Here is a 27,273-nt window from a genome sequence, read left to right as displayed (position 1 = left end):
GCAGAGATTTCTAACAAGTCCCTGAATTACTACCATGTTCTAGTAAGCCTGTGGCATTCTTTCGTATCTTTCAAGCACTGGTGTAACTGCCCTGCACTGTCTAGAGGAACTGAAAGGCCTTGGCGGATCTGATATTTTAGAAAGTAACTGTGTAATTAGCAGGAAAAAGTCACTACTCTGAGGAAGTGGAAATGAGTGGAAAGATGAGGTTTTGAATTTTTTTTTTTTTTTTTTTTTTTTTTTTATTTTAACCAGTTCTGGTAACAGAGATGGCAGTTGTACGATGTGATGACAAACTCTCGGAGCAGGAAAGAGGAAGGATGCTGTAAGACACAGACTAATCAAGACTGCTACTGCAAGAAAGTTTTGGCTGTTTTTTCTTAGGGGCTTCTATTGTCAGAGGAATTGTATGCCTGATTTTTTTTTTTCTTTCCTTTTTCTGTCAAATCTAGCTGCTAATTGGTTAGATCCAAACTGCTGCTCTGTGTCCCAGCATAACATCTGGCGTTTTTGATGCACGGAGGAAAAGCATCTATCTCTTACCAGAAGGAAGATTAAAATAAACATCCTCAGGTTTTTCTGCAGTTTCTTAGCAGATGTTATAGATTAAAAGGGTTAAATGCTGTTATATTCTGGGTATGCGAAAGTTTCAGCCCAGGTCTGCAGCAATAGTATTTAGCATTTATCTTTCATTGATATCTGTGGGAAATGGGCTCCTAAATCCTCCTGGATCTGGAACACGTGCTAATAGAATTTTGTCCACAGAATAGTCTGACAGCTTTAACTTTTTGGCTACTTCTAGCCTTAATTTCAATAGGTAGCTGTATTGCAGAACAAAAGGTCTGAGTCATTCTTTTACACACGTTTGTGAAATGTGTCATGACAGTGAGGTAACCTGAAGGAAGAAAAAAAAGCCAACCTGTGTAGATGGTTATTTCCATACACCTCGCAGTAAATGTACTTTCCTCTTACCCTGCCTGTTCTCAAAGATTCCTTCAGGCTACGGGCTGCATATAATCAGGTCTAAAAGGCACAATAGTATCTCTGAAATCTAGTGGAAATGTCACTAGAAGTCTTGCTCTATATTAGTTGTCAAGTATTCATCCCATCCTGTGTTCTTTTACACTGACTGCTTTGTATGCAGAAATATTGAACCAGTGAAGTTACCTTGTGGATGCCTCTAAAGCTTCATTAACAACGTTTTACCATTTTATCTGTGCCCACTCATATTTACTTTCAAAAACTAGTCCTCTGATGACAAGGATGGATGAGGAAATTAAGAGTTTACAGAGAGGTTATAGATCCTGACTATGCTGGCATGACAAAGTCAATATGAATACTTCAAAAAAAAAAAAAGGCATTACGTTTTAGTGTGGTTCAGCAATGGTAGCTTAGAAGTGACTTTACAGTGTTGCCATCCACTGCTGCTAACAAATAAACTCAGCCAGCCTTTGATCACATTTAATACACTTTTACTGCATTCACCATCTCAATAGCACTGCTTGCATTCTATGCAGAAAACATGCTGAAACAGTCTCAGGTTGTTCCGTACTAGACACAGCCAAAATTTTCCTTAGCAATGATGTAGACATAGTTGACGTGATTTGTGAAGAAAAGAATGAGACTGTTTTGTGGTTGGGGTTTTTTTTTCCACAGCCCCCTTTTTCTTCTTGCTTTATGTTAAGATTTTAAAACATTTTATGGATCCTGTTATCTGCAGGTAATCTAACTTGCTGCTTCATGAAGAGCATATGCAGTGATTCACCATACAGCTGGGTATAAAACATCTGTTAACCTTAAGGATATAATACAGCAGCCACCTCATAATGCTATTTACAGTGAGTAATAATATACTGACATCCATCAAAGACATCCTCTGGCTAGAGAAAACAAAACCCAGTCAAAATTATTGCTTAATTTTTAATTTTAATTTGCTTAATTTTTCTGTTTACATAATACTTTGCCCTGGCTCAGAACCTCCTGTGTCACCTTCACTCAGGGCTGATGTATCTTAATCTGTATTTATTTGGAGTCTCTGTCTGTCTGTCTGATCAATCTTACTAGGCTCTTCTGTTGCAGAGTAGGATCCAAGCAGCCCTCCAGCATGCGTGGTTCAAGATAACACTATGTTTAAACAAAAAATAACTTGTCATAGTTTGCTTCAGTCCATGTGCAGGTAGAGCGACGATGTTATTGTGGCCTATAAGCTATGTATGCAGCTTAGAGACCAAAAAGATGTAGGGACTGCTGCTGAGAAGAAAAATTACTGCTGGGTAAGAGGAATAAGAGAAGACTACAAACTGATAAATGACCAGGAGAATAGGAGTTGTCATTATTTACTGTTCTTATACTACAAGAGCTCCAGGGCCACCAGCAACATTGCCAGGTAGTAAGTTTAGAAACAAAATGAAAGGAAAAAATATTTCACATGGCATGATTAAATTATGGAACTTGCTGTTACATGGTACTATGGAGAGTCTGACTGTAAACAACACTTATAATATAAAAAGACAAATTCATGCAGATACGTCCACTGGTAGGTATTAAACCAGATACTGTGTCTAGCTCACACTGTTCCCAGCTGCTTTTTCTGGGAGCTCAGAGGGAGCCCTGTACTTGTTCCGTTTCTGATGCTCTTTCATGACCGTCGCTGCTGGCAACCAGTTACTGGATTAAATGGCCCATCCTCTAACCCAGATGGCAGGTTTTATTTTCTCTCCCCCTTAACTCCTTGGCTAGCAGACAGTTTGTCTTCCCTATGGCTGCCTGCTAAGTCACATGTTAAAAAAGCAAAATATTCCCATAAGACTTTCTCCACACCAGAAAGTGCTGCATTTGTCAGGAGGTTGTTAATTAATGGCCTCTTGGGAGTGACCTTGATGAATGCCTAGAAGAGCTGAAGTGATTCAGTAGAGAAAACCTTCTGTCAGGAGTGTTGTAGATGTGGCTGGTCCTGCTTTGGGGAGGGGAGAAGACAGGGCAGTGTTTCTCAACCTATTTTAATTGAAGACTCACCTAAACCTATTTGGGGGGAAAAAAAAAAAAATCAATGAAAACGAAGGGAAGCTTTGAACATGCATCTCTTTCTCTCCCCTCCCATTTTATTTATTTGCATGGAGGTATATGTGTGTGTAGGTGAATGAGACCTTTCTAATAAGTGTTTGTAGTGGTTTGTTAGGCTGTATTCTGATATCTGTAAAATAACACTGCTCGAGGGTCCTACCCCTTCTTTGGGGTGAAGGGGCACAACAAAAAATCCAGTGGCCCATGTTTTGCAGTGCAAAGGTGGTGGTGGCAGGTACATGTGTGTGTCAGTCTCACGTGAGCACCTACAGTGTTTGGACACCGGCTCTTAACCCTTCAGTCCTTCTTTACCCAAGCTCACTTGCCGGGCTCAATGCAGTGCTGTAGTTTTCTTACTCTTCACATAAATGTACTAATTGTAGTTTCACTATCAGCTTTTTCAAAACTAGACTGAAAGAAGTAATGTGACTGCCTTGTCTGCTATTTCCTTTCTGGATACAGCAGGAAACACCTCTGTTCTGAAGGAGTTTTGTTTTAAGCAGACCTCTGCCAGTTGCTAGTCTCAGAAACAGTGTATGAGGAAAGGTACTGCAGTCTCATCCAGGGCTTGTGCTTGTCTGGAGCAATTGCCAGACACTGATGGACAGTAAAGATCTGACATCAAGAGAAGCAGGTCTGTCTGTCTCTTTCTTTTTCTTGTTTACCCAACATTTCAGAATGCCCACAGCTCTCAGTGCAGGACACGGAACTTGCCCAGCATCTCATGGGCTGGCCTTTAACCACCACACTAGGGTATAAATGAAGAGACTAAATTCTGCTTAGAACTGCCAATGGGAACAGCCACCTTTATTTTTGACCACACACACGCTAAAGGCTGTAACTGTTCCTCTCCAGCTGCCTGCCCTTCTTTGTCCACGGGCTGCTTGCTCAAGGATGTATTTACTTTTGAAGGCCTGACAATTGAACATTTTGGGTTTAGAACTCCCTTCTTTGAGTTTGTTGACTCGGCTCCTTCAGTAACAGCGAGGGAAAGGTCATAGAGTCTTCAAAGCCTCCTGAGGCAAGGGACTGGTTATTTTTAAAATGAGAACATTAAACTGATAGGTGTGAGACTTGTGATGTGAGATGAGTAATATATGTGTAGACAGCAGTGTCTTCTTTCAGCATTGGTTGGTTTGGCTTTAGGGTATTTGTCATAATCAGTGCTTGATAACACCACAAGTGTAGCTGGCTTTCACAGTAGCGGTGGAAGAGGCAAGCTTGAAAATAAGTGGCTTGCTAATTTGCTGTTGGGATGTTCGTGAAAGGACCTTTAAGCATGTTTAACTGCGCACCTCTTTCACTTAAAATTTCTTGTAAGATTGTGAGGTTTTGCATATAAAAAGAATGTCAGTTGCAATACTGCCAGTACTTGATCCGCTGTTAGTGAGAAGTTGAATGAGCAGAGCAATATATAGCAAAGGAATATCCTTCTCTAAATTTTAGAGGTATGATTTGACTTTGGCCTTAGATCAGAGCAATGAAGGTATTCAGGATATTATGCTACCCTGAAGTTATCCTGGGAAACACTGGCTTGGTGACATTTCTTTCCTTCCCCGATGTCTCTTTGCTCTAAGAAGGGATGTGATCGTTTGGTGCTGGCTTGCACAGAGAATTGGGATGGATGAGAGACGGTTTTGATTCCGTAAACACGCTGTCAGTCCTGGAGAAAGCAGTGCGGCAAAGTGGTTACAGGGAGAGAGCCATGATTAGGGTTAAATTGTGTCAAGTCACAACCACTAAAAGCTGTAATGTGGGCAAGTTTCTTGAGAATAGGGTGATGGGAACAAATTGAGGCTTTCTGGCACTTTAAGAGCAGTTTTTGATTGCCTTTCATTCTCATTTGATCCTCAGATAATGAAAACCTTGCAGAATGCCATGGCTGGCCTGAAAAAAATGCTTTTCATATCAGACTGAGTGCGCTTACTTTTTTTTCCTCATTTTTTTCTAGCAAGAGTTGCACTAACAGAGTGTATATTGTAGAAACTCACGGAAGGGAGCAGGGAGAAATAACATCCATTCTGACTTGTCAATCATTCAGAAAATTACCAATTTACTGTTGTGGTTTAGTACTTACAAAACAGAAGCTAATGTATCCTTTTGCGGTAAGAGCCTGTAGGTAGCCTAAGAAGCATCGGTGCAATTCATTATTTTTTGGTGCTCTGGCCAGGGTTCTGTGGCTGTCCTGTCATCTTGCTGCTTCAGAAACCAAACCAATTGGACAGGGGGATTAGTGCTAAAAGTCTGGAGGATGTTTGTGTGAAAATTGTGACTTTTAGTGCAAGAAGAAAATTGGTTGATGTAAATGAGACATGAACATATTTAAACGTCAGGCTGACTTTTGATTTCTAAATCCAAGTAGGTAATGATTTTAAGAATTAGTGAAATAAAGGAGTGACTGGGATCCTAGTAGGTTTGAAAGAGTAATAACTGCCTGTTTGAATTGCAGCCTGATCCTGTGCTGATTCACTCCTGTGTTTATTGGTAGAAAATCCCCTGGCAATCCCTGCCATTATCCTGCAGTAAACTGATGTAAGTATGAGATTAAAGGGGAATCATGTATATTTTCCTTCTGAAGGAGTGACTGCCTGCAGCTTCATCCTTTCCTCCAAATTCGTGCTTTCTCTTGCTAGTTACTGAAAGTCTACAATGAAGCTGCTTAAGTGCTTAATCTTTTTTTGGGCATGCCCAGAAATGCACCACTCCTTTTATAGTTCAGTCAGCTCTCCCGCTGAAACCCAAATGGAATTTGCAACAAAGATGTTTAGATATTTCTTTGTCTATCTGCGTAACCCGTGAGACAGCCTTTTGCAAATGAAAATTGAATTTTGTCACTTTTGTGGTTGCGAAAATGGAAGCAAAAGGCTAAGTATCTTGTCCAAGTTCAACACAGCAAGTCAGTGACAGCTTCCCCCTTTCTGGCATCTCAATTATTAAACCAACAAAATGCTCAGAATGCTACAGAAATGTTAATTGATGACTCGTGGGGGGGAAATATTCTATGTCAATTGCTAATGGTCGTACGTCATGTGGGAACTCTGATTGGAAGTATGGAAGATGTAAAGCTTTGTCATCTTATCCATCATTTTAATGGTAATACTGTTATGCATAGATGAGAAAAAAAACTACTGAGCTGGAAAATATACTGAACTGATACTTTTTCTGCATGAAGTCTTATTCAGCTGTTGTCTCAATTTTGGCACCGGTTCATCTGGCTTTATTATAATACGTAATTTAGTTCCTTCTATGTAATATACTTAATAGAACTTGATAACGCTAAATGGATATTCTACTTTATGGATCTGTGCTGTGTAGAGCTGGAGAGTGATTTTAGCTAAGTGTTGAATAAACTCATAAATCCCCCAACAGCAAATTCTATAAATGCTTATTGGTTTATTTTGTTATGTTTTTCCCAGCAGAGGGGGGTCTTAAAAATAGGGCACTAGCATCAGGACATAGTTTCCTTAGAAAATTACTGATTGGTAGAAGTCACTCTGTGCGAAATGTGGAAAAATAGCAGAGAGGCAGGGGAGAGCTTGCTTCTCTGACAGGGACCCATTGTAGTCGGTATCACTGCTCACACAGAGGATAAAAGTTCTTGATTTTGATATTGATGGTGAGCTCTGAGGCTGTCAAGACAGATCCAACAAGAGGTCATGCACCTTAAGTTATTCAGGCTCCAGAACTTGCCAGAATATCTTACAGGAGATTTCAACAGCACATTGATAGGTCGAAATGAGACCTTAAGAGAGTACCGTATGTGTTATACAGATACTATGTGTTGTACAGGTACATTTTCAGGTGTGGACTGCGATAGATCACATCGAACAAGATGATACAACCTTTTAATGACGTGAAGATTACTGAGACCTTCGGATCATGTGACTTCTAACATGCTTGAATAGGCCATTTCAGTAAAATCTTTTTTGCAGGCTGTCTTAGAATTACTCTTTCCTTAGATATCAACTTGTTACAAAATTAAAACTATCTGCTGCTTTTCTTACATTTCCTCTGGGCTGGATGAGTGGAACCATGGTGTCTGCTGCCTTGAGGCTCCACGGCATCCCTGGCCGTAGTGGGTGGGGTGCCTTGGGGCTGCCAGCCCCACCAGGGCCCCTAGTCAGGCCTGCTATGGGGCTGCCTCTTGGCTCCCTCCTTCAGCGTTGCAGGCTGCAGTGAATCTACCAGCCTTGTCCTTCCCACCCTGGAGCCACCTCTTCTCTGTGGCAGTTTTCTGGGCTGTAGAAATACTTGGGACCCTCCTCTCTGCTCAAAATTGCACCCTGTATTCTTCTTCACTTACTATGAGTTCAGGGACAGTACTTCATGCCTCATCAGAGCACTGAACAGCCAGACAAAATGATCTCAAATATGGTGATGACTTTTAAAATCTGTGGGAATCTGTGGCTATGTCTATAACAGCAACTTCCTCACAGTAATTGAGAGCAGAAATTTAGCCTGCAGCAGCTGCGGTTCCTCAAGACTTAACTATGATTGAGGTCCCTCAGGCTAATTCATATTTAAATAATCACATGAAATACAAAGATGGCTTTTCTTAACGATAAATGTAGATAATCAATAAGGCCTTTCATGGCTTTATTCAATTTGATTTCTTTTCTATGACTTCTAATATGCAGTTTATATTAGTTATATATTGCTATTATATAGCAATAAATATTTTAAAGAGATTTTAGGCTGTAACACAACGTTCTTGTTCAAATATATGACTATTTCCAGGATCTGCACAGAAGAAAGAAGGAAGGAAATGAGAGAAGAGATAGGAAGTCATGAAAACAGTGAAAGAAAAGAGGAGACCTGGAACACATTAGCTTTTGTATCAGGTTGGCAGTCACGTATCAATGAGTACCAGGCACATCTCTTATTGGGGGGAGTGTGACTGTTCTGTCATCAGGTGCCTCCAGGCAGCCTGACAGCTATATCCTGAAGCCACAAAAATGAGGTTTGAGTACTGAATGCACTGTAGCATGTCCTAAAATGGCACTAAGGAGAGGAGTAGGCAGCATCAAGACCTGGTGCTGGTAAATCTGACCCATGTGAGAAGAGTACGTGTAGCAATCCCTCACTTGGTTTGCGTAGCAGACTAAGCAAGAAAGGTGGCACCCTTGGCAGGCTACTGGGTAGCCAGGAGGAGGGAAGTGTCAAGGAAGAGCTCTGCCTTCCAAAACAGAGCTGAGAAAGCAGGCCAGGAAGGAAAGGGACTCACCATGACAATCCCGGATTACTTTATGGCACTCACTCTCAAAATGTATTTCTAGTACCAGCATTGCATGAGACAGTTGCTTTATTTTGAGAGGAAAGGTGAAAAGTTTTCTGGGCAGAGGGTAGAAAAAAATTAATGCATGCATTTACATAATGATCTGAAAAAATGTGGTTAAATAATGAGTCAAAATTGTCTTTTTTTATTTTGACAATTGTAATGTGTTTTCCACTTCAGCAATCTCTATGAGTTCCACTGAAATACATGAGGCTGTATGACAGTACCATGAGAGACTTACATTCATTAGCTTACAACCTTCTGGAACTTTGAAAAAGAAATAATTTAATGGGCAACAGATATTTAGCTGCTCTGTTAAATTCAGCTCAATAAATAAGTACAGAGAAAAATGCGAGGGAGACTTCAGTGGAGATTAAGGAAATGCGATACTGTTTTGAATGAAAAGTGTTTAAAAAATGTTAGGAGGTATTGTTTTTTTCTAGATTGTTATATAAACAGCTGAAACATGCTCAGAAAATTAAATGCTAGCATGCTGGTATAATGGATAATAAGCAAGATTAAATTAGATTTTATGATTAAGTTTACATGAATTAATACAGTATATATTAAGAAAGCCCTTGGAAATCAAGGGCTGAAATTTTCTTTCATAATGTAAAAAAAAAAAAAAAAAGACAGAACATGGTACCCTTGGGCTATTTAATTTCTTCTGTATACCAAGGTTTGGGAAAAGACTTTCTTTTCTTGCAAGATTTTATTCTGTCTTAATTTATATTCCTTCTTTTTTTTGGGGGGGGGGGGAGGGGGGGGGGTAGGGTGTTGGAGGTGTTGTTTTTCTCTTTCCAGAATTTAAATGAGGCAAATGGAAGTCTCATGGAAATAAAAACAAAAGGCTGAGAGATATTTGTTGCTGGCTCAAAGTAGTCCCAACCAGAATTTAACTGGTGAATTAGTCACTCAGTAGACCAGAGCAAATTAATTTGTTAGTTTGGCTATATCTGAACAGACGATTCTTAGATTTCTTGGCCTGATTTTATGGTAAGCTTATGCAGAGTTAATTAATTATTATTGTTATTGAAGAGCGAGCTCACGATCTCTGTAAGAAAAAGCTTGAAGCAATGATTTTGCACAGTAAAAACTTGCTTGCAGTAATGGCATAAATGCAAGATGACTTTATGATCTTTAGCAGAGTTATTGAATGCCAGCTGATTCACAAGACTAAAACTTAAGAATTCAAAAGGTTGAAAATGGAATAATTGAACAGAAAAGCTATGAGAAAATGCATGTGAAATTGCTTGAGTCATGTCTTGCCACTGAAGGCAGGCTGATTTGGATCTTGGAGTTGATTGACACTCAAGAGCTCTGCTCCCTGCAGGGTACCTCAATGGCGTTATGCTGTGTGGAGTAGTCACTGTAACAACAAATCTGAGTGAATCTGAAGTCTTATTTGACAGAGAAGCCTGTAGCTGTGCCTGTGCTATGCATGAAGGATGAGTTTCTGCGTACAACAATGAAATTTATTGATTTACTTAATGGATCTGGTGAGTTTGAGCTAAGTTCAGAAAGAAACCCAAGTGATGAGGATGGTATTTAAATATGCCAGAGTCCTGTGCGTCTCCATGTGGGGAAGGTCAGTACGTGATCCTCAGCTGACAGCATGGCTAACTGGTGGTAGGAAATCCCAAAGAGAGGGGTTTGTCTGAAATCTTGAAGCCTTAAGTCTTTGGCCTCTGAATTTGTACTGGAGCCTGCTGCCTTTTGGAGAAAAGGCTGAAATGCATAACTTGGAACCCTCTCTTCCAAGCAGGGACTCAAGGCACTGTTTTGTTGAGAACCAGACAAATCCCTGTTTTAAAGAAGATTTCACATTTATATGACCTTGAAGTAGTTAAAATTTTTTGCAGCAGAGGGAAAACCTTTATTCAGTTTCTTCTTTGTGCAGCTGTAACTGTGTTTGTAAAGTCTGAACCCAAAAGTGTCTCTCTTCTCAACAGCAGTGAAATGGATCTCACCATTAGATTTATATTTTCTTGTTTACTGTGAAAAGCTGTATGTAGAAGCAGAAAATGGCTTCCTGCAGGTAAGCTGGGGCTAACAGCATTCTAGAGCTTTTGCATTTTGCCAGTATGTTCTGTAAAATATCGTTTGCTGGACACAACATCAGAAGCACTTCAGATTTCTGGAGCTTTAAAAGGAAAGGCACGGTAAATCCCTCTTGTCTGTGTTCCTTGCTTCTCTAATATGATCTGCTCCTGATCTGCTTTTCAATTACTTTTTCAATTGTTTGGATTGTGGACCACTATTCAATGAATTAGTTTCTTATGAAGGAGCAGGAACCTTGAAGATTTTTTTTTTTTTGCATAACAATTCTTATTATATTATTCATGAGGCTATTCTATATTAATTAGATAATTTTGACTATTAGGCTGTTAATGTGTTGATAGTCCAAATACCATTTCTTAGCTTCATATATGTTCCCTTTGGCTCATGACAATATTTTGGGCATCCTGATCTTGTGCTCTCGGAGGGTGCTGGGAGCCTATGGCCCAGGAGCCCAGCAGCACTGCCCTCTGCGGCTGGTGTCAAGCGGTCGGGCAGCTCCCAGCTGGACCAGCCTCACTGAGGGTGGACCCAGGACAGGGTGTAAAGGCACGATGCATGCCCCACTGGTGCCTGACTGCAGGGCTCCTCCGATATCTAACCAACAGCAGAAATTTAAAGTATCTTGTATTCTTGAACATTTTGTTACTTAGATGGATAAAGTAAAACTTAGAAAATCCACCAGGTGCTTCTGTATCAAAGCTGATCTGAACTAAACAGCTAGAGACCGAGGAGTCAGTCAGTGCCCATGGTGGAGTGTATTGCAGTCCTGCCATTCAGACTAAAGAAGTGATTATAGCTGCATTTCACCTCTTTTCTGGGTCTCTTTCCTAGGAAGCCAATGCAGAGGAACAGGCTTTTGCCTTGATGTGGGACTAGGACACAGCTGGATCCAGGGGCCCAGCTTCAGCAGTCAGAAGTGAGCCAGACTGATAGAGCCTGGCAGTTGCGTGGCAACCTGAGTTGTGAGCTTGAAGTCCCAACCCTTTCTCTGCTGTGTGAAGAGTAGCGAGAGGAAGAGCTTTATGCCAAGACTGAGGTAGGGGAGAAGACACTGAGGTGCTCCCAGGCCAGCGGCAGAAGGGAGCTGGAACCCTCCTCTTGCCACCCGTCTGAGTGCAGTGTGTTTCCCTTAGGAAAGGGAAAGGAAATTCTGCTGCACAGGAAAGGAAAGAGCAGGAGTTGAAAAAGGTGGGAAGAGAAAATCATTAGAAAAAGTGGAAATGGTTAAAGGGTGAAAGAATGGGAACAGGATTATACAAGGCACAAGCAGAGTGGAGAGAAGACAACAGAGTGGGAGATAAAGCTACTAAATACTATAAAAGCGTGCAGAAACAGTTGAAGAGCAGGAGAGCAACTCTAACTTTATTACTTTCTTACAAATAAAAATGTAAAAACATTTCATTGACTATGAGCAAATGCTCATGAAAAAATGGCTTGTTTATAGTGAAAAACAAAACAATCAAACTGTTTTGCTTAAAAATGAGTAAGCAGATAGATTTGATTAAGGAAAAAGAAATCCATACAACATGAGTAGGAAATGAGGCTGTAAAATTGGAGTGAGGTCTGTAAGGTGTCATTTATAAGTCACCATCCCTGGATGTATTTAAAAGACCTGTAGACGTGGTGCTTAGGGACATGGTGTAGTGGTGGACTTGGCATTGTTAGGTTAACGGTTGGACTTGGTGATGTTTAAAGGTCTTTCCCAACCTAAATGATTCTATGATTCTATCTTGTGCTTGCATTTGCACACTCTGTCTCTCTTGCTCTCCTCTTGGCTCCTTTGCGTTGGGTTATGATGTAGTATTCCTTATATAAGTCACTTTAAATGATAGCTTTGAGTTGTCTTTAAGACATTTTTGACTCCAAGGTTTCTGAAGCAGAATGAATTCTGGCAAAAGTTTAAAATAATCAGACTAGGTAATTCTGGATTTTGAAACAGTAAAAAACTTAACACTAAAGAAAAAGGATTCAATCAATTCAGTTTCTCCAGTCTCCTCCCTGCTGCTGTGTGGGGACCTAAATCAGGATTTTATATGTAAGTTTGCAATTGCTTAGAGGAAGAAAAAGTAGTTCATACTTTTTACTGGAATAAATTAACTCTGGCTTTCGTAGCTGTCACAATTTTATGGATGGCACATAAAGGTATGAGTAATATTGTAATAATGGCACGGTAGGAAATGGTGATGAGAAGTATGGTGGTGACAATTTAATGTATATTCTGAAAATGCTCTTACTGTAAGAAGGGGAAAAGCTGCTTTTTTAACCCCCACATCAAAGCGTCTGACATCTTCCAAAAGGTCTGACTGGATCTTTGTTTTACTTTGTGCAAACAAAGAAGTCAAATGCAAAAATGTCACTTCTTTCTATTGCCTCATATTGGCTGACTAGTTATAAGCCAAGCTTCAGTAAGCATTATTAATAAACAGAGAGAAATTACTTTGTTTGGTGTTTATCCAAAGCAGATTGCAAATAATGGTGAACATTTTATTTTATTTTCTCCACTTGAAGTTCATTTAAATAACTCCTCAGAAATTCATGCAGATTCCTATGTGAACTGAACTGAACACAAATGATGCAAATTCCTACTACAGGGTGCTAATCTGCATGGTGAATCTATAAATGGAAATAACCAACATACGGCTCTAAATGATAGATGCTGTGCCCTAACAATGAATTACAAAATACCTGATTACCAACAGGACTTGGAGTTTTTTGGTTGATTGGGTTTGGTTTTTTGTTTGTTTGGTTGTTTGTTTTAAATTCCAGGATATTTCTTGAGCTGTCCTTTTAAACCTGACTGTATCAAGCAAGTTCCTAGGATAGCTGCAAAAGAGCTACTTGCTGTTTTTCTTTTCTCTAAGTATTATGCCATGCACAGTTCTCTTTTTGTTGGCATGCTGTTGGCAGTTCCTGCCTGAGTTGTGTTGTAATGAGTAATCCAAAATTAAATTCCAGATAAAGAAATCTGTTTCTTTGGGCTGTGTGTAAAGGCAGCTGTTATGGTGGTTCATTTTAGTAGACGCTATAGGCAATTTGTTTGGGAATTGGCTGGTTGGCATAGAACAGGCATAAAAGGACGAGGACAGAAGAGGTCTTGGGGAATCTGCAGGATATTGGTCTGAAAGGATGTCACGCAAACTCCTGACATTTCATAGTGCAATGAGCAGCCTGATCAGTTCTCTGTTTACTTACAACTGCTGTGAAAAGTGCAGACTTTCCCTTGTGCTCCTCTCCCTTGCTCAGGCTTTGTGTAGAAGCGGTTTTGGTTTTGCACAAAAATAACATTGACTCAAGTCCCGCATTTCTGATTGTATGGGTTTTTTTGATTCGTAATCAGCAAAAGCTTATGTTTGTGGTTTTTTTTGTTTTCCCTGGCATTTATGTTCTCATGCATAATTTTAAGGAAAGATGATCTGGAACTTGTTTATTGAAGTAAAGCAATTTTCCGGAGAGCACGTTCTGTTACACTTGCTAGCTTACTGAAAAGGTCATCCCAGCTGGTGTGAAAGTACTGTGCCTTCAATGTCCTCTTGCTATTTTAGATGCTTGCTGTATCCTGTACTTTTCTAATATGAAAAGAGACTCTCAGATCTAATATGAAAAGAGACTCTCAGATCTGTGGCAGGTCTCTGTTTTTCATATGGCTTAAAATAAGACTGCAATAAATGATTTAGTGGCTAGATTATTTGTGTGTGTGTGCTGGATTTGTTTTTTGTTTGTTAAACTGAGGATGTTTCCTGAGACTTTAGAAAGCTGTGATCAAATATTCAAAGACCACTGGTTTGCCAGCACTACAGAAGGAAAGGAGGAGGGCTCTACTGTGTAAAATTAGCCCCTGGAGTTTGCATCCTGAACTCATTCTGTAATTCAGTAAATGACTTATATGTTTCAATTACCTCCAGTAATGTTTGGAGTAAAACTATGTCTCTAAAGGAGAGCAGGATATTGGAAACAGACAGACATCCATAGGTGGGAACTGCTGGTTTATGAAAGGATAAATGCTGCCAGCGTGCTGTGTTCAGTGAGGTGGGCTTCAGAAGACTGAGCTTACCTACACGTAAATAGTGGGATCTGGCAAAATGGCCTTTTGGCCCCTGTCTGCCCTTGGGGACCTGGCTGTAATACTATTCCAGTGTTAGCCTGCATGGTCTCTATTCAGTCTTGCAGGGGTTGAGGGAGTGGGAGAAAGTGACTGTGGTAGAGAAATGAGGTATTTGAAGGTATCAAGGACAAGCAAAGATTTGAATGAAAGCAGTCAAAATTAAGAAATTATTTGTACTAGAAATTATACTGTTCTACAGAGGTCTAGTATAGCAGTTGTTTAATATGTCTACCTTAGAGAAAGTAGTGCAGAACAGTAGTGATGAAATGACGTGTTGTGAAGGAGAACTGTTGTCACTTTACACGTTTTGGGGGATCGTATCCTGGCTGAGATCCCTTTCCCAATGAGGCCAACATGGTGGAGATTCATGGTCTAATGAGAACACAGTCACAGGATTACTTATGAGATTGCTTGATTGAAAACACTCCAAGGATGAAACTTTGCAAAATAGAATGAAACTTGGGCTCTTGAGCTATCAGCCTAGTGGAAAGTCTGAGCATTGGAATATTCTGAGTGTTCATTACTCTTTAAAGGCACTGGCAGTGAAGCATGGAATTAGAAGCCAAACTTCAGGCTCATGTATATAAATTCCTATGCCTTCAAGAAACAATTATAAGGTGGAAAAATTAGGCATCAACTTTATTGCTTAAACATCTTTCCAGGATTTTTCAAACTATTTTCCCCAAAACATCTGTCAGAGCAACATTCAAAATCCTAATGATTGTGCAAATCACTCACCCCCTGGGTGTGATTTAAGCTGCAGACATTTTGCATAGTAAACAATGTTTTTTGCCTTACTCTGTGGCTCTAATTATCTGCTGTGATGCATAATGTAGCAAAACTGCTTTGGTGAAAAGCAGTGTTTCAATTTTGTACTGGCTTACATGAGAAAACCCCCACAAAACAGTTCCTAACTTTTCTGATTGCAAGATTTAAGTAGCATGAATTCTCTCTGCATAGTGTATGAATTGCTGGCCCAGAAGAAAGGATTTGGTCGCTGTTGAGTTGTTTACTAAGAATTTGCTGAAGTTAAAGACAAATGGAATAAAACTGAGAAAACTCAAACATGAATTCACAAAGATGGCTTTTAATAACCTGGGTATTGGAATTGGAAATTGAAGGGCTAATTACATGCACTTCAATCAGTGTCACAAGGAAGTACTCTAAAGTGTTCTAAATTAATGTCTTATAAAATAGTTTTTTAAAAAAGGACATAGAAGTAATCATTCCCTACTGAATTACATGTTTTGGGAGTGTGGTTTTACATTTCTCTAATATCCTGTCAGTGTGGGACTTCTGACTTCAGTGCACCTGTAGACCTGTGTCTTTCAGGTACTTCAGAGCTTTGTTGCAGAGTAGATTGCATGCAGTGTTTGATAAAGACTGAAGACAAAGGACTCATAATCCAAACCACCTGTGCCTCTGTCTAACGCTTGATGAAATGAAAGAAGTCTCTCGATACTGGAGTTGTATTGCACTCTTTGGAAATATTAAAAAATTAAAGCTTCACATCTAGCAAGATGTACAGATGCTCAAAATATATTTTTTGGGTCTGACTTTATGTCTAAACTCCTATATATCTTGGTAAGAGGTGCGATTTCTCTCCCACTTGAGATTAAAATGTGACACTAAAGCTATACTCGGTAACATCATATTAAGGCATGCCTACAAAGCAAAAGACGGGTATGTTAATCTATCTTTGATGATTTTCATTTAGCTTGTTAAAGCAGTAATGGTAATGAAGATGTCACATTACAGATTTCCATGCACAGTAGCAACGAGGATACAGATGCAGGTCCCTTTGTGGCTTTATGATCTGCATCACTCTTCTCTGCTTGTGAAGATTTAAAATAGCCTTGCATAAATGCGGTCTTGGTAACTTGTTGCCATGCCATCCAAAACAGCTGTCGGCTCTGGAATTACCTGGTATGGCCAAAGTGGTGTTTGTTAGTTACTTTGTCATGATCTACAAATCCTTTATCTGCGGTTTTGCCATTCCTCTAGCAGCCTGCCTAGAGATCAGGGCAGGTGGTGGCTGGGGATTAGGTGACCTTTGGTGCTCTGGTTAGCATTGCACAGCAGTATTCAGAATTTAATATGTAAGCTTCAGACTAGCTCTGTGTATGATACATATAAAAGCTGGACTGCAAGATGTTATCCTATGTAACTATCTGCAGTATTTTTTTGACTTTCATTCTGGCTCTTGAACCCTGGACTGCAGTCCATTTTGAGAACAATAGGAAAGCGCAGCAAGTTTTTCTCCAGCCTTTGGAAAGAGAAGTGTAAGACGCTTAGGATCTGAGTGGAAAGGCTTTGTGGAGGGAGCAGAGGGATCTCCGCTTCTCAAGTGGAAGCGCAGCCTCATGAATTACAGGCTGCTGCAGAAAAAACAGCTTTTCTCACTTGCTGTGTTCTGCTGTACTGTGATAATTGCTTCTTGTAACTGTGCTAGCTCGTGTGCTGGGTACAGTGCCGGCACACTGGGATGTGCTCTAGGTCTGCATTTCTGCATGTGTGATGAGATCCTGAGCTTTTGGGGTAGATTTACCTAGATCTTTTCCTTGACGAGAACAAGCTGAAAAGGGCTTTTTAGATTTAAAAGCCAGTGTTTATTTGCATATAAACCAGAACCATTAGCCTTTTAAACTAAAACCAAAAAAGTTCAGTGGCAGGTAAACCAGAATAAAGCAGGAGTTGTAATGCTATGTTTCATGTCTTAACACAGTGGGTCCTTCTGCATTTGTTCTGAGCCACTTTTGCTGACAAACCCCACAGGGTCCCTTTCGGCTCCTCTCTGTCCCTTCAGACACCCGATTCTGTGCATGCTTTTGTGTTTCCCAGGCTTTGCTGGTGCTGCTGGCTGGATTTCAGTCTCTCTCCCAGCCCGTGCTCCTCTGGTCCGTAAAAACCTTTTCCCTTTAGCACTTGCCCAGATGCTGCCAAAACCAATGTGTAATCTCAGTTCCTTCTGGAGGCTCCACAGCATCAGCCAGGACTGGGCAAAGAGGAACTTTTTTTGCTGCCCATTGACAGTCTTTAAAAGGAACATAGTTTTGTGACTTAAAGCAAACAAATTGAACAGACGCTTTCTGTTACTCTTCTATAATATGTTTTATGTTTCTGTGAATCACGTATCATAGGCTGCAAATCTCATTCAGTTTTCAACAAAGCCAGCTCTGCTTTTAGTTATACTGTCAAAGTAGTGTGATGGGGAACAGACTGTCATATGTGATTGACAGGGGAAGGTCATGGACTCTACATGACTGGAGTTTGTTTTAAGAAAAGGTTAGAATATATCAGAAATGACCAACTGGTCATGCCCTGATGCTGGGTAATGGACTAGCTGGCCTCATAAACTCTTTTCCAGGATTATTTTCATAATGTCTGAGTTCAATGATTGCAATAAATGACTGATGCACCCATGCATAACAATCAGTGTGTCCCACAAACAAATAAATTCTGTAACACATAGAAGAAAGGTATGTATATACATGCTTATTTTCCCTACTGTTATTTTGCTGCTAGGGGCTAATAGATGGCAACTGCAACATTGTGTAACAGCCGCAGGAGCCATTTTGGCTAGTCTGGGAACCTTGTTGCTAAGCAGGGAGCAAACCCTTCTTCTACTGAGATACATCCTTGTAATTTAGAAGACTGGATTGTAGATGTCATTAAGACAAAGATTTTTTGGCAAATGGGATGGAGTCTAACATAAATTGGAAGGTAATGAAAGAACTGATGTGTTACAAGGATTAAGCAGAATAGAGATGAAGGACCGATTTATTTGGTTATAGCCAAAGTAATGGGATGAAATTAAGCCAGGTACAACGTTTAGGTTGAATATTCAGGATGAAATTTCATCATGATGAGAACTACTATCTATATAAATGGTTTCCTGGAAAGCGCTGACACCTCATTGCTGGGCCTGTTTTAGAATCAGGCTGGATGAAAAGCTGGTGAAGGTACAATAAAGAAAAACAACCTTTGTTAAGAGGGAGGGATGCTGGAGCTCCACAATGAGGACTCCTCCCTGCTTAGGGCCAGTGAGTGAGCTTTCCAGTAGCCTAAATGAGGAGTGCTTTATTAGTTCAGTGTCGTTCCTTCGTTGCTCCATCATTTCCCTTTCAGAAGAGTTTGTACCAGGAAGGTGCCAGCAGTGACAGCCACTGAGGCTAACTGTGGCACCTGAGAAGCAGCCCTGGAACGGCACCTAGATGCCAGCAGGCTAAAGCCATGCTGACAGAGACTGCCGGACATCTCAGCAGGTGAAGCTTATTTATGCAGCTCTAACAAGGGCTGTCATTAAAATTTATAACCTCGGATACTCATTATCAGATTTCATTTAAAATTCAGGGTTGTGCTCGTTATACTGTTACGTGAAAACTTTGATGCTGAAAGCCCATTTTAAAGACACAGTAAATATACATATTAGGAAAGATTGCCACTTTCAGGCTCTTCTAGCAGTGACAGGTGGCTATTCTACCAATTAAATTTATCATGTGCTTAGTTATATGTAATTTTAGAAAGCAGACTTGAACCTCAAAAACAGTGTTGTTCTAGAGTGAGAAGTACCTGTCTTCAAAACAGGTATCTTATTAGTAGCATACTGATACAGTTATTTAGTGATACAACAATTACAGCCCTTTAATGGTACTATCAGGGTAGTGGCCTCGCTGTAGAGAGCGTACAGGATATCTGTCTTCTGTTTCTGGTTGCAGCTTTGGCCACCTTTATGCAAAACCCATTGATGGTATGTTAAGAATGAACCAAAATATAAGTTTAGTAATTTTGAAGTCAGCATTATGGAGTGTGACTAGCTAGTGTATATACTGGTAACATTAATCTTTTGAAAACATTTTCCCTAAAAAAAAAAGCAGGTTTGTGTGCCTCTTCTGTTGACTTTAAGTTTTGACATTCTCCCACACTTAGTGCTTTCAGCAATATGTATTATATCAAAATTCCTTTTTCAGTTCATTTATTCTAGACCTTTCCTTCTACTTTTCCTTTCAAATACTATTTCACTGAAGTAATATTTTCTTTTGTTGTAACGGTATCTATAAAGCCTGTGCCTGCTTGAAGAATGTAACCAGCCCCTCTTTTAGTTCTGTAAACTCAGATGTTTCCCCAGTTCTGTAGTAATATGATTTGATCAGTCACTAGGATGATATATATTTCTGTCTTTGCTTTCTAACCCCTACCCAGGAGTCTCTTGGGAAGATCCAGGGATCTGTGAACATAGCTCCTGTAGCATCTTTTACAGCCTTTTGCTGAATATGTTATACTTGTTTTGTTTTGCAGAAAACTGTTTATATAATCCACTTACTCTGGGATATTCTGTCCTTGAGGGGGAGTACTTGGATTTTAATTATTTGGCAGATGAACTGCAAATAAGAGTGTTTTTAATTCAAGTCTCATGTTTAATTTAACTTTGTGGGCATATTAGCTTGCAAACTTAAAAATAAAATAAAAAGAAACTTTAGGGTTTTTTTTTTTTTCAAAGAGCTATTCTAGACATACCTTTGTTATTCTTGTTTTTTTTCTCCCCATCCCTCTCCCTTGTTTCTCTTCTCTCTTTGCTACATTTGGACATAGCAAAGAAAACAGCTCATTAGTTTGTAATAATTAAACATATTTTGTGAGCTGTATTAGCCACAGAAGCAAGGGTTAGATCTGACTTGAGCATAATTGTGTGTTGAGCATCTCATTCTGCTGAAGGGAGTGGAGAGGGTGAAGCACTGTGGCATGGAGCCCGCACCAGGCAGCGCCAGGGCAGAGGGAGTGGGAGGGAGCCAGGGCCCAGCCTGGAGATACCCCCCGGGTGGCAGAGAAGGCAGGGAGGAGTCTACTGCATGCCATTTCCCTGGGCTGGGGCATCTTTTTTTGTGTGTCTTTTTTTTCCCTTACAGCTATTATAAAAACATAAAAGCAAACACATTTTGGACAGAAAAGAATTAGTGGCATGTGTGAGTTTTTCAAGTAGCTTTGCTAGCTGTATAGAAGGACTTATGTAACAGAGAATCTGTATAGATAAACCTATAGGTTTATAGAGGATCACAACTAGATGAGGTTCTCTATCAGTCTGTTTATATTTCTTCTTTCACACTTAGAGTGATAAATACTGTGATAAAGAAATTTGTATAATTGGATGAGGATTTCTTTTTATCAAACTGAGATAGGATAGCTTTCTTGGCTTTGACTTTCATTCAGTTTTAATATGCGTTTCACAGAGCAACTACCTTTTCTGCCACCTCTAGCTGTAAAGACTAAGAATGTCTTTACAGACATGATGTGCAGAGGAGGAAGGCAGATAGTCACAGGCTGCTTGCTCTGGAATTACTGTAACATCACTTGTGGTGATTTGGCAGCCTGGACCTAATCTGAAGTCAGGTGCAATCTTTTAGTAATTGCCTAAAAGGAATTAAAAGGTACAAGCCAAAGATAATGAAAACATTCTTCTGGAAGCCATAGAAAGCTGTTCTTTAGTATTGCTGTAATAGACTGACAATGGGATTAACCAAGGTTGTTTATGTGAAGAGTTTATCCAGCCACAGAAGGAGCTATGCTGTGCAGCCTACTTGTAAACTAAGTGAAGAGATGCTTTCTGCATATTGCTTTGCAGACTGGGGGCTCATGTGAATCCCTACCACGTGGCTTTCTATGAGAAAGAATCTCTTGCTTCAGGTGAGTTTGGGCGAGTCCCAGCACTTTTCTGCCCCATTCAGTCAGGTTATAGAGAGTTTTCTGAAACTGGGATGAACAGCGTTTCTCTCTGTCACTGCTAGTGTTATGGTCAGATTGGCCACCGACCCAGCATTAAAGGTTACTAACACCTGTTAAAGCCAAATCTGTGTGGAGAAGGGAAACATGGCACCTCAGTTTAGACTTTAGCGTTATCTCCTGTATACAGAAAGCCTGAATCTGAAATACAAAATAGCAGCTGCCGACACCCGTTAATCCTCAGGTTTAGCCCTCCTCTACTGATGTGCCTTATACAACATGGGAAGGAGAGGGGCTTCCTGATGAACATTTCTCAGAGGATTCAATCTACTTTACAGGATTTTATTAGTCGAGCCCACAGTTTGTAAAATCTTACATCCTCCTGTAAAGCTAACAGAGCCTGATGTTTCACTTTTGACTACGCAAAAAACCCAAATGCTGCAAAGCTTCTTCTGGCATGGGATATTGTCATGGGGCATGGACAATTCTGCCTTGGAAGGCTTGTAGGGGAAGCAAGAGGTGGTGCTCACTGAGAACAGGGAGAGAATTTAAAGTAGGGAAAACGTAATCACAAATTCACAAGTGAGAATGGTGAACTCTGGAAGAAGGGGGGAGTTTTAGGAGCGTGGCAATAGAGATATTTAGATAAAGAATTAGAATTTATGTTTGCTTCCAGTAGCTAAAATCCCTTAGAGACCTCACAGGGTTCATTGGACGATGCCTAGTGAGTTAGGATGACAGCGTAAGTGGCAGAGAATGTTGGGTTTTGTGGGGAAAATACAAGGGATTTCAGAGCAGCCTAGTTTTACAGTAAAACAGAAACAGATCTGCTTTCCTTCCAAGTGGGAGACAGCTCCCTTTTCAGAGCTTTCAAGTAAGAGGTAGGGGAGGGAAGCAAGCTTACACACACTTTGACTAAAGAAAGGAAGTTAATGAGCATTCATGAAAGCAGGCATAGGGTTAGATTTACCCTGGTTTCAAAACATCTGTTTAGGTTTTGTTCTATTCTTTCAAATAAACTCATGTGTTACCAGGATTAATCCCAGGCTTTTTGCTCTGTTCAGTACCACAATAAACATACAAATTAGCCCATTCTCTGAATGTTCCTTCATTAGCAATGAATTCAGTTACATAAAAAATATTGAATATGTGTTCGCTTAAGCCTCTGTTGCTCGCTCAGGGCTTGTTCTGGGGGGTGCTAAACTCCCATAGGTGGGAATCTAATTGCTTAATATCTGTCGGGATGTGACTGACGCACGTCAGGATCTGCTCCAGAGCCTGCACTTTATGAATTGTCTTCTCTTTTTTGAATTATTAAAGACTTGGATCTGCCATATTTCTTGGGAGGGCAACAGTTACGCTTGCCAGGCAGCAGAAGCAGGGCTGGGCAAGGGCACACACCAGTGCTACCCTGAGCACTCTGCTGAGAGCTGGGGAACCGCTGCATCCAAATGCTCCGCCTTCTATCGCTGAAGTCACCAAAAAATACAGGTTTCATGTTTTGTACCTCGGATATTGCTGACTCAGTGCCCAATTAGTCATCTCTGTGTACTTTGTGTAGTGAGTTACACTTGTGCAGCGTGGCTGTGAAACATTTCAGCTCTTTACGGGATGCAGTTGTGCACTTGTAAACAATTACATAGGGTGTACAGCAGTGGAGAATCGGGACAAAATGCATGCCATTCTTCTATGCTGGTGTTACAAATTGAGTTAAGCTTTTACTTCAGGATTATATAAGGTGAATGCAGAAACAATACCTTTTGACTCTGTGATGTTAATCTGTGATAGTTAACATGGAGTTTGATGCTTGTAGTCGTCATCTGAACTTAATCGTCATACTTCTGTCTCTGCTTTGGTTGCTGTCTTTCCTGCATATTTAGTGAAAGATGATGGAAAAATAAATCAGTGGAACAGATTCTATGCTAACTATTACTGCTGTAAAAAAAAAAAAAGCAAAATATTTTGTGGAACTGGTCAGTCTTAGAAAAAGTTTAATATAACCTGGTCCCATCTAAATGATGTTGAAATGGCCTTTTTCTATTTTATTGTTTCTATTGTATTTAACTTTCAATCATTTTCAATGACTTTGTTTCCACTTCTGTAAAACATTTTTTCCTTAGTAGTAAAATGAAATACATTTGCAATTCTGAATTGAACTAGTAGTTCAGTAGTTCAAAAAAAAAAATTGTTTTTTTTTTTTCTTGTTTATTCTGGGGTGTGTTTTTGTTTTGGGGTTTTTTTTTTTTGGTTGGTTGGTTTTGGCTGCTGTTGTTGACATTTTCATTCAGAACAGAAAAAATTCGCTGTTGGACTTACTCATACGGCAGAAGATCCAGGTCTTTCAAAAGTTCAAGTACTTATTTAACCTTTCAATTAAGGCTCTTGGATTATTATAGGTATCATTTGTAAAGCTCAGCTTTGATGGGAGTGTATCTTTTTTAAAAATGGATAATGTGGATCTTTTCGGTCACATTTTAATTGAAATCTGTTTGAAAGTCTCTACACAAAGGACCCGGTTAAATGACCTCCTCAAGGCCTGCCATTTTCTAATAGCCAAATACAGAATACCGGTGAAACTCATTAGCAGTAGGTGAATAATTGTCAGAGAGATGGCAGTCCCCTCATGGCAGAGCACGTGCTGATGTTTTGATTCTCTTTTTAACTTTGATCTTGGGGCTGTTTTCTTTGCTCTAGATTAGGATTGAAAGACCTGTTGCATTCACAGGTGTGCTTCTAAGAGGAGGGCTATATTTACTTAATATGTATTTCATCCTATACCATATAAAATCTGATACTTATCTGATGTGTACAGGGTCCACTCTGTACTTACTGACCTCCTATTCAAATGATACTTGTATTTCGTTTCTAACAACCACTGCTGGTTTATTTTATAATTCTGGTAAAGCTGGAGATTATACCAATGCAAAAATGGAGCTTGAAAGAAATGCAATTTGTGTTGTAGTTATTACTTATCTTATAATGATAGCCACACAGGAGGGCTGGAGAGTCTGACCTACTAATTCTCCATCATTTTGCATCATGCAATCATTTATATTTGCAAAAAGTGGCAGTAGAATGATACCTAATACAAATGTAGTGGGCTGTACAATTTTGACATAAGTATATATATGTGATGTACAAGGAATATAAAAATCCAACCTATGCTTACAACCGAAATGCTTTCATGTTTGCTATGCTTTTTCTTTATAACAAGTTTTACCTTTGCCTTCAGTGACATGCAAGTATTATAGCAGAATTTAATAACATTACTAATGGAATGCCTAGTATAACCAGAGCTCCAATATTAATTCTGCAAGTTACTTGTTAAGTAGTTAACTAGATATTTAATGGTTCAGGTCAACATTGTGAAGAAGCCAATTTCTGTGCTAGTTTTTCTAATAATCATCTATTAGATGAGTCTCTTCTGTACATTACGCATGATCTGCTAGTCTGCATTGTTAGAAATTTAAAATTTACCCTTTTCTTTCCCTGAGCTTTTATAATCTCACACTAGCAGCACATTCTTTTCACTGGCATTATTTTCTTATAGGAAAATTAACTACTGTATTCAGCAGGAAAATGTTTTACAGTAAGGATCATAGGATATCCTGAGTTGGAAGGGACCCATAAGGATCATCGAGTCCAGCTCCTGGCCAAATTAGAGCATATGACTGAGAGCATCTTTTTATTACATGTTTTCAAGGGAGAAACATTTACTCATGATACCATTAATGCAATGCATACGGTATGTGAACCTGGGGGCTCCGTGGGTTGAACACTCTCCTGGCAGAAGCGGACGGTGCTGAGAGCGCTTTAGCATGAAATTCTGTTCCAACCAGTGCACCGGTCTCACAGGCTTTGGTATCTCTGCCTGCTCTGGGTAACCACACCACAGAAACCAGCTGCTTGGAACTGCCACTGGTTGCACGTGAGACTTGGGATGACTGTTTTTCATTTGTTGATGATTAGTTTTCAGTCCACAGGTCTCTCGTTCTCCCCTCCAGTGTAGTTCTGTAATTAAGATGTTCAGGATGCTGATGTTAATAGCTTTATTTCCCTTTGTACACCCCGTGGCTGGCTGTTTCAGTCTCAATTTATATTTTGTGTAATTAACTCTGAGCTTTAAGGACACCAAACAGACAATTTACTCAACTTGCAGGAGGCCACTTTTTAGAAGATGCATAGAAGATGCACTTAGCCAAGACAGAGCTAGTGTTTGACAGCAGAGGAGCAATAGAGCTCATCTGGGGGTTCAGCTCCGCAAGGCATTCGGCAGCCCCAGGTCCCAGTGCTGGCAAAAGCTAGAGTGAGCCTTGGTCTGGCACGAGGGGTGGAGGCTGGGGATTCGCTAGCATCAGAGGGTGCAGATGGAGGCTGCTGCCTGTAGAGGAGAGGGATTACTGCCTAGTTCCTGACCAGACCTGAGTCAGTCAGCAGCTGTTAAGGCTACAACGCACAGGGGGACAGTTTGGTGCTGCAGAAGCTAAAGAAGCAGGATTACAGCTGTATCTTTAAAGGCTCGCTGGACTCTGAGGAGGCCTGATTCTGGAAAGCAAAACGACTACTGTACGTGTGATGGCAGGGCTATGGTTAAACCTAGACATAAATTTGGGGGTGCTGTTGGAGGCTGTGAAAACGGGCTGAGTTTGGGATTAGGTTTGTGTCAGATTGAACACCTAAGTTTGTTGTTGGATCCTGAAAGGCATGCAGAGTCAGGATGGGGATTTGTTCTGGTACAGCAGGGCTTGTGTGTGTAAAGGCAGGATTAAGTGAGAGTTCGGGTTAAGGCTTTGGGTGACAGTAGACAGACAGCAAAGCTTACTGGTGGATTACATACCTTCTGTAGGGGCAACCAGTTCAGCATGGGTTGCCACAATTTGGTCTGACACAAAAGGTGTCTTTAGGACATCAGGAAGGCTAACATGAGGAGACAATTGGTGGGTGAAATTCTTTGGGATTATGTTATTCATTGTTAGGTGTGTCTGTGTTAGGTATGTCACTAGGGCTTCTGTAAGCTTAGGTTTAGAAGGGTGGTGAGGGCTTAGACATGGTTCATGCAGGTTTTCAATGTGTAGAGTAATGTGGACCTACTAGTCCTTCCAACCTTTGGGGTCAAGTGGAATACAAGAAAAGATAGAAATGAATTTGCAGGCTTCAGGGACATTTATGTTTTTAATTGTCTAGGGCTATCCTAAAATCTATTCCTAAGGACTTTATGCAATCTATATGCCTACTCTGATGAGAACATTTACAAAGCTAGTGTCCAGTTTCTAGTAAGAAAGGTCACATGTAAATTCTGGTAGATTTGAAATTATTCTTGATTGCTGTTTTTAAGTTAGTAGCCTATGGTAACTGTGTGAGCAGTAGTCTATGGTAACTGTGTGAGCATCCCCGGCCACTATTTACTGACAGGCTCATTTTTATTAGCTAATGGCAATCTTAGGAACAACGAGCTTTTTCATTTCACTTTTGAGACAATATGGAATAAGAGATTCATCTTTCCAAAGAACTAAGTAATAGACATTGAAACATGTTTTTTATACACAATTTCATCTGATTTCTCAAGTAAAGTGATGCATTTATAGAATTAGCTCTAGTCAGATCTAGTTGCCTTATTCTTGTTTTCTAAAAATTAATCTTGAATGATGGGAAGCATTATGTAAGGATGAGTGCAAACAAGGCTTTCAGTACTATGAAAAACTAGCATTATTTATGAGAAAGAACGAAGAGCAAGGTAAAATGACAGCATGAAGATGTAGAGTTAATGAACTATAAACATCAATAGAATTAAATCTTATTGTTCTGACATGTTTTAACATTTGCAAGAAGATTAAACAAGATCTCAATTTCAAGTTATGCAAGAGATTGACAAGAAATAATTCAGATACAGCATGGTTCAAGGAACTGATTTCTAACCAGACTGTCAGTTACCATAAAACATAAACACTGAATAGATTTCTGGTGGTACTTGTTTCAATTTTGTATAGGTTTGTTTTTATTTTTTTAATAGTAAACTAAAGGTGCTTTTAGGAGACTGAAGTGTTTTTTGTGTGCA

At 39.9% G+C, this 27,273-nt stretch overlaps 1 protein-coding gene and 1 long non-coding RNA gene across 3 annotated transcripts in view; both read right to left on the bottom strand.

Moving 5' to 3' along the window:
* EXOSC9 (exosome component 9) overlaps positions 1-27,273 on the bottom strand; it is a 260,026-nt gene that overhangs the window by 60,288 nt on the left and 172,465 nt on the right. The window lies entirely within an intron of this gene.
* Positions 1-27,273, bottom strand: part of LOC142601647 (uncharacterized) — a 195,592-nt gene that overhangs the window by 121,568 nt on the left and 46,751 nt on the right. Inside the window, exon 3 of the long non-coding RNA XR_012835181.1 lies at positions 22,976-23,086. This is a non-coding gene — a long non-coding RNA (uncharacterized LOC142601647). The remainder of the gene's footprint in view (positions 1-22,975; positions 23,087-27,273) is intronic.

The sequence above is a fragment of the Balearica regulorum genome, chromosome 4, assembly GCF_011004875.1.
Source record: "Balearica regulorum gibbericeps isolate bBalReg1 chromosome 4, bBalReg1.pri, whole genome shotgun sequence".
Classification (NCBI taxonomy): domain Eukaryota; kingdom Metazoa; phylum Chordata; class Aves; order Gruiformes; family Gruidae; genus Balearica; species Balearica regulorum.
The sequence above is the reverse complement of the archived record's forward strand: the minus strand, read 5'-3'. Positions and strand labels throughout refer to the sequence as shown.